We start from the raw sequence: 8591 nt of genomic DNA, 5'->3' as shown, positions 1-8591 counted from the left end.
CATAATGGTGGTATTAATTTACATTCTTTAGTATTTTCCATAATGGCGGTATTAATTTACATTCCCACCAACAATGTATAACAGATTCTCTTTTGTCCACATCCTCAATAGCACTTGTTATCTTTTTTCTTTTTGGTAATAGTTATTCTAACTGAAGTGAAGAGACATCTTATGGAAAGATCAATTTGCATTTCTCTGATGGCTAGTGATGTTGAGGATTTTTTAATATGCCTAGTGGCTATTTGAGAACTATCTGTTCAAGCTTATTGCCCACTTTTAATAAAAAATTTATTAAACTTCCTTACATATTCTGGATATTAATTCCTTTTGGATGAAAAATTTGCAAGTATTTCTTCACATTCTTTATGCTCTCTTGTCTCTATACATTGTTTCCTTTGCTGTGCAGAAGCATTTTAGTTTGATGTGATCTTATTTTTCAGGGTTTTTGTTGTTGTTATTTTCCTGTGGTTTTCAGTCTTCTGTAAAAATCTTGCTAAATTCCAATGCCTGAAGCGTTTTCTCTAGACTTTTTTCTAGAACTTTCCAGGTTTACATTTGAGACCTTAGCCCATTTTGAGTTAAAATTTGTAACTAGTGAAAAATAGAGATCTCCTTTCAATTTTCCACATGTGAATGTTCTATTTCCCTAATATCATTTATTGGAAAGACTGTCCTTTTCCTAACGTGTGTTCTTAGCAACTCTGGTGAAGGTTAGTTTGCTGTAAATGTGCTAGGCTCTCTCTTTTTTAAAAAAAAATACTAATATCATGTTATTTTGATTATTATAGCTTTGTAGTATAATTTGGAGTTAAGACTCAATTGTTTTATGTTTGTTTTATTTTGTTGGCTAAAGATTTCTTTGGTTACTTGGGTTTTGTTATGGTTTTGGTTGGCATTTCTTGTGTGTGTGTGTGTGTGTGTGTGTGTGTGTGTGTGTGTATAAAACTATGTATTTGCTAGTTCTATGAAGAATGTCCTTGGTATCGTGATAAGGACTCCATTGATCTGTGGGTACTTTGGGTAGTATGGCCATTCTTCCAACCTTCAAATGTGGATATTTTTTTTTTGACTGGGAATTGAACTCACAACCTCTCGATTGCCAGGCAGGCACTTATGCCACTGAACTAAATCCCTGGTCATCCTACCATTTTTAAATGAGTCTTTCTGTTTTTAAATCAATGCTTTCTATGTTTTCATTGTAAGATCTTTTATTTATCTATTTAAAGAAGTTTTTGCAGCTATTGTAAATATGTTTTTAAATTTCTTTTTCTATAATTCACTATTGACATAAAATGCTACTGATTTTTTAACATTTAATTTCTGTCTTGAAACTATTGAATTTGTATGTTTGGTTGTAGATTTGGTTTTTGTTCATTTTTTAATTCTATAGGTTTTTTTTGTTTGGGTTTGTTTATTTTTCTTTTTGTTTGTTTTGTTTGTTTGTTTGTTTGTTTGTTTGTTTTTTATCATCTTTGAAGTTTTCTCTATACAAGATCATGCTGCCTGCAGAAGTGACAGTTTATCTGGTCCTTTTCCAGTTAGGATGTCATTTATTTCTTTTGCCTGATTGCTTGACTAAGATGTCCAGCACTTTGTAGGACAAAAATGAAAGCAGGTAAACTTTTTTTTTTGAAAGCAGGTAAACTTGTCTTAGTCCAAATCTTAGACATATTTCAAGTTTTCCTTCATTTAGGTGTTAGCTGTGGGCTTGTTGAATATTGACCTGTGATTTTCTTCCTTGTCAAGTTTTAGTCCTAAGATTTTGTTAATGTCATAAAAGGTAGGAAACCATACATTTTTTATTTTTCTAATCTTTTATAAAATCCTTCTCCTCCTCCTCCTCCTCCTCTTCCTCCTCTTCCTCCTTCTCCTCCTCCCTTTAAATATTTGGTAGAATTCATCAGTGATATCTGGGTCTATAATTTCCTTTGCAGAAATGTTTTTGATTTAGTATCTCAATTCAAGATTTTCACTTTTATTTCTCCTTGAGTAAATTTGGCAACACTTTACAGGAGTTATCTTTATCATAAATAATTTAGTTATTTTTATCATAAGTAGTTTATTGGTGTGATGTTCTTCCTAAAAATCCTTGTATCAGCATTCATTTCTGCATTGTTTTATATACTCCAGTTTGGTCATGTGGTTGTAATTGAATATGTCAGTTTGAATGGGCAAAGGATACCCAGATAACTGGTAAAACATTCCTTTTGGGTCCCATCTGTGAGGGTGATTATGGACGAGATTAGAAGTAGTAGACTTGGTAATTCTGTGAACCACACAAAGCCCTCATCATAAATTCTCCCCTACTTAAGTCGCTAGAATTAGTTTCTGTTGCTTGCAGTTAAGAACCCTAACTGCAAAAGTGATTGGTTGTTTTAATATTCTTTCCTGACAACCTAAAAGATATCAGCTTTAAGCAATCCCAACAATTTAAAAATTATTGGTTTATGAAATTCAAAAATATTTATGAACCACAGTTGTACACTACAACGCTAAATTGTGCATTCAAAGGTATAGCTAAAGTGATCTAAAAAGAATTTATTTTTTCTTGGAATAATATGTTGACTAGACATAATTTTGGATAACTATGCATTCTGTACAACTTAGTTGTTAGTACAACCAAAGTAACTGAGCCAACTCTTGCAACAAGACTTCTTAGGAAAGAAAATAGATTGATTATGTGTCTGTATAATTGCTTTCTCAGCAGTTGGGAAATGCTTGATCTCATTAGCAATAAAGATCAACTCTTCTTTTTAACAAAATAAAACAGCATGTAATTAATTACCTATTTAATGTATTGGTGCATTATATTTACTTACTGATTATCTCTGTAGGTTTTCACCTAGCAAGATGCCTTGCATGAACAAAAGACACAAAGCTTATGATCTATCTGGGGAGATAATTACAAACCAGTCTTTCTATATTCCCTGCAATCACCATCATGTCCAAGCACTCTGACCTCTTGTCTGAACTGCTGTGATAACTCCCTAGCTAGTTTCTTTTCTTCTGCTCCTGCTCCTCTGCAATCCATTATCCTCTGAGGAAGTAAGTCCTCTTTTAAATCATTAATTGGGCAATATTACTGCTCTGCTATAAACCCGTCAAAATTTTCCTCATATCTTTAGCTTTAAATCTTAAATTCTTAGCCTGGAGGAGCCCACATAATCTTTATATTCTGTATTTTTAACCTTTTTTTCATTCCTGCCATGAGCCCTCTGGCATAGTGCCCCATTTTCAACTTCTAAAATGCTTTAATCTTTTTCTTGGCTCAAGGTTTCTAAAATGTGATTTCCTTTGTTTGGGGTATTTATCTTCCTATTGTTTATTTGTGTAATTACTATTTATTTTTGCTGTTTTAAAAGTTACCTCTTCAAAGCACAGCATTCTTGAGTACCCAATTTAAGAAAAACTGTTAATTTACTCTTTCAAGGCATCTGGTAGTTTTCCTTCACAATTCTTATTGCAGTCTGAACTCTGTGTTTACCTGTTCCACATGTGCCTCCTCTGCAGAAGTCTGTAAACTTCAAGGAGCCAGGGACTTTGCTCAATTGGTTTACCACTTTCTCCCAGTAAAGTACCTGGAATGGGTCCCTAACCATTTGCTGAATAAATGAACTAAATGAGCAACCAAAACTGAGGCTCATATATTTCTGTGTAAAGATGGTGTTTGGATAGAATGTGTTGTGAGATTACAGAGAAGAGGGGACTGTTTTTTAGGAGAAGAGCTGGAAAAGCAAAGGAAAGTCTCCTAAAGAGCCAACACCTTCACTCAGACTCCAAACTATGGGTCATTAACAGGCTCTGATGAGATCTCTGAAGAAGCTTCGCTGATCAAGGGCAGGACTAGGAAGGAGGTGGCCCTGGAAGAAAGGATGGTCATACCTGGATGTCGGTGAGTTATCTGGCTTCTAATTATAACATGAGGCCATGAAACGGTTACTTTCCGACTAAACCTATCACTTAAATAAAAACACATTCAGACAGTAGAACTATAGCAGGGCTATGGTAGGGGCACAGATTTTGCAAGCTGGCTGCCTCAATTCCATGCCAAAGTTCTCTAAGGGTGTGCTTGCTGCATCCTCAAATTTGGAGAGCTGGCTACACTCCTAAGCTCTTGTCATCTTATGTTCTCCATCCAATCTAGATTCTCTAAGAGAGAATCTCTTGTATTGGATTTGGGAGGAAAGGATTATGTATAAAATACCATATTTCTGCTGATGCTTTTTGAAAGCACCATAGTCAAGTTCCTCATTTTTCTAAGCCAGATGCATCAGAGATCTCAGGGTTTGGTCACTGGCTTCCTGGTTATTGGAAGACATGGTGCAGAAGATCACATTTGCCCATGCAGATAATGGCCACAGTCTGCACAGAAAGATTAAACTCTTAGAAAGCTCACGCTTTTGGAGATTCTTTTAACTAATAACAGTTTCATAATCACTTTAGGATGCAAACAGTGTCAACTCAGTTATTTAAAATCTTCAGCCTCAGAAAATAAAATTCAAATGTCATTGAATTTGAAAACCTTCTCTCGCCTCCCCAATTAAACCAGGACCAGCAAAATAAAGGCTGGCCACCACGGCAGGTAGAGTTTGGTCCTTTTTTCCTTCTCTACTCTTCCTTTGTCAGCCTGCTCTCAGGTTTTAACCCCTGTGGGACTGGAGATCCAAGAGGCTGAAAATAAAGGGGTGAGGAAAGTTCTTATTTGACCAGTATTATTGTAAAAAGATTTCACAGTGATTGGGTTGGGCAAATGTGTAAAGTTAACTTATCCTTGGTCATTCCCTAAACATCTAAATATTGTAACAGTCTGTGACTAGCAGGGGTCTTTTTGATCTAGCCAACTGCATGCTATTCCTTCATTTTCTTCAGCAGAAGCTGGAGGGGATAAGTGACCACTTCAGATTCATTTCTACTGAGGATCATTTTCCCCTGATGTTTCAGTAGAAAGGATCTAAGAAGATTCCCCCCCTTACTCTCTAATGCACATATGTACCCATATCTTTGCCACAGGGAACATTCACACATTCCTCCCCTCCTGTATGAGTACAGGTACATCTTTCTATAGCAGCAGTTCTCTTTGGCTTAGTCATCAAAGCCCTGCTACCTCTAGCTTCTGGATTTCCGAGGAAGGAGCCAAGACACGTCCACACTGATTCTCAACTGCAGGGAAAACCACAAGCCAGCTAGTGATTTTGCTGCAGTTCTTCATATTCAGCTTGTGCTAAGATTTTGACACCTCTCTTCCTGAGTGTGGGGGTTTGAAGCAACACACCAGAAACTTTCCTTAAAAATCTTTCATACTAAATCCTCTTTCAATCTCTGGTCTCTCTACCATTTTCTGTCCCTGATATGATTGATTCATCTAATCAGTTCTCTGCCATCTCTCTCTGCCACTTACTTTAAATTTCTGCAGCATAAACTGTCTTAAAGCTCACTAATCAAGTTGTTTTCTCAACTGACATATGAATTTTAACATATTTTTGCACCAGCATTCATGTCTTCTCTACCTCTAATTTCTGCCTTCCTAAGAACATGTCTATTTTTGGATATTTACTTTGGTTTCAGAATGCTGAATGAGATAGTCCAGGCTTAAGCATGTTTGAACCAAAAATTAAATCAAGAATTAAGTCATAATGAAGATATTCTATTGTCTGTTACTCACTCAGATTGAGCGTTTGTCCTAAATTAGCCCAGTTACATCAAACAGCAAGAGACTTCCTTTCTATTTCACCTGTGTGGTATGAAAAAAGAAATACCTTGCTCTAGCACCTGCTAGCAGCCTTCTTATAGACCCGAGGAAAAATATCCTGAGGACCATACCAGTCAGCAGAGCTGAGACAGCTGAGACCTGGGGCCCTTATGATGTGGCTGGGGCTGTTTTACATTTAGACTTTTTGTTGTAAAAGAAAATAGATATCTTTATTATTTTATCCAGTTAAACTAGCAATCTTTTATGGGTTCCCTGTGTCAAGTCATTCAAGCCTGAGTCATCCACTGTGAAAACAGAAGCGTTTGGTGATGGGAGACATGGTGATAGAAAACATTAATTAGCATAAGTTTCTTGTTTCTTCCTGGGAGCTGAGGTTGGAGGTGACTTTTCAGGAACCAAAGAGTTCCCCTGTATTCTGGAGAAGAGGAAGAAGAAAGGAATTCCAGGGAGATAAACTTCCCACTGAGAATATCAGCAAAGCTTAAAATAATCTCCGAAACTGGTCTCTTTTGTGAGAAACTGTTAAGAATGTACGCAGTTTAACGTTCTAATTGCATGGGTACTGATTAACGACACCTGGTGTATTAACGTTATTCTAGATAATTGTTTCATATACATTGCAGAGGTCCACTGTGCTTTATTATTTCCTTCCCAGAGAACATTTTAACTTAAATTTTTTTTTAATTTATGAGACTAAGAGTGTTTGGGGGGGGACCTGAAAACATGTTTTATAGGAAGATACCAAATCAGCCCAACCTTCTGAACTTCATTTTTAATTAAATAGATGTCTTTATGGGAAGTTGATGTTTCCAGCCAGCAAAGCTCTTTAGTTAACCATTTTGTTTTATTCTATAGGAATATTTAATTCTATCGGTTTGGTAAATTACCTATACACTCTGAATTTCTGGGAAGCTCAGGCTCTCTGAGAATTTGATATATTCACTGTCAAAAAATATGATCAAACTATAACCAGTCATAGTTATCTATAGTATCAATGATAAAAATAGACAGGAATGAGACATAGGATGATATTATCTCTGTTACAGTTGAAGAAATGATCAATAACCTCTGAATGCCTCTTGAATCTTCCCCTCTGCTACTTTAGTTCAGACTTTCATTATCTTGCTGGATTACTGCAAAGCCGCTAAAGTGGTATCTTTCTAATCTCCCATCTTTCTTCAGTCAGGGCTTCACGCTGCTTCCAGATAAATCTTAAAGATGCACAACTTTCGTTGCATCACTGTCTTTCTCAAGAGCCTTCAGGGACCCTTCGCTGCCAGCCAAAATCAATGGCATTCAGGCCCTGGGGCTCAAGGGCCTCATCACATGATCCAAACACACTTTTCAAATTTCTCTCCCACTCTTTCCCTGCATGTATCCTGTGATTCAATCAAGTGGGTGCTTGCTGTTCCACAAATGTGGCTCCAGCTCCTAAACATCTGAGCCCTGGTTGGGTTCTTTTCCCTCAGAACCCTGGTCTCCTGTCCTGCCATTCCACCTCCAGTCTTTGCCTGCTGCCTTTATAATCATCCCGCAGGGCCCATCTGAAGGTTGAGAATTCATTCCACACACATTAATCAGTCACTTCATGTAGTTTAGGCACAGAGATACAGATCAGTAAGGTCTGTGCTAATCACATTTTTGTGGCTGAGACAAAATATTTGACACTCACACTTTAAAGGAAAAGAAATTGATTTTGGCTCATAATTTTAGTCCATAATCAGCCATCTCCAGGGCAAATATAGGATGGCAGAGTGGTGTGCTGGAGGAAAAGGTGCTTCACTCATGGCAGCCAGGAAGCTAAGAAAAAGGTTAGACCCAGAAAGGAAATGTACTCTTTCAAGTCACACCTCCAGGAACTCACCAAGCCACACCTCCTAATACTAAATTAGTTTATCTTTGAACTAATTCATCTGTGAGTATAGCACCTCATGATCACCTCCCAAACACATAATGACATTTGGAGGACATTTTAGATCTAAACTATAACAACCTGTCTGCCTGCAGGGGACATAACGTCTGATAAATAGGCAATTTCCCCAATTTAATCACAAGGATCACCAAAGGGAAGTGCTGTGACGACTGTATTTACTGAATGACTATTTTTTGTTGTTGTTTATTGTTTTTATTTGCAGGAGGAGTTGAAACAAATTTTAAGAGTGTTTTTTTTTTCCCCTAAACATGAATCATTCAAGTAAAACCAACTTAACTATAGAAATGTAACAAAGTAAGGGGAAAGCACAACAATTCAAGAAGCAAAGGTTTGGGGAAAGAGGAGAGTACAGTCCACATAGAACATATGCACAAATGCCATATGATTCACCCGCTCAGGACAGCCTCCTCAGAAGGCGAGCACAAAGACCCACGCTAAGAGGATGTTCCCCCCAAACATCTGAGAATGTTCCAACTTAAAGCTGAAGATTAAAAGATAAATAAATAACCAAAAAATACACATAACCCCAAGAACCACCCAGCCATAACCACCTTCCTTAATCGATCATAGGCATTTCTTTCATTTTATAAAAAGATTAATAAAAATATTGAAAAAATTATTTTCTCATCTTATATTTGTAAAGATAATAGAATTCAGAAGTATCTTAGAAAACTGACCAGAAACTGCCCTCCAGTTTTCACCCCTGTTGCTGAGGATCAGCAGGACTAGAAAGTTCAGGACATTGGAGCTGCTGGTGGAGAATGGGAAGCCCAGCCCAGGAGAAATCAGAAAATACAGGAGCAGGGTGCACAGGAAGTGGTTAGGAGCAACTCCATGTGACACATGGCTGTGCAGAAAAGGGGAACACAAGGTGGTCAGAAAGGCCTTAAACTCCTCCTTGACATACAAAACCAGATTTTACAAAGATCCAAGCAGTTTGGTCCCATG

This window comes from Cavia porcellus, unplaced genomic scaffold (assembly GCF_034190915.1).
Source record: "Cavia porcellus strain 051 isolate PalLab524CR breed Dunkin Hartley unplaced genomic scaffold, mCavPor4.1 scaffold_9, whole genome shotgun sequence".
NCBI classification, from domain to species: Eukaryota; Metazoa; Chordata; class Mammalia; order Rodentia; family Caviidae; genus Cavia; species Cavia porcellus.
Note: the sequence above shows the minus strand (reverse complement) of the source record.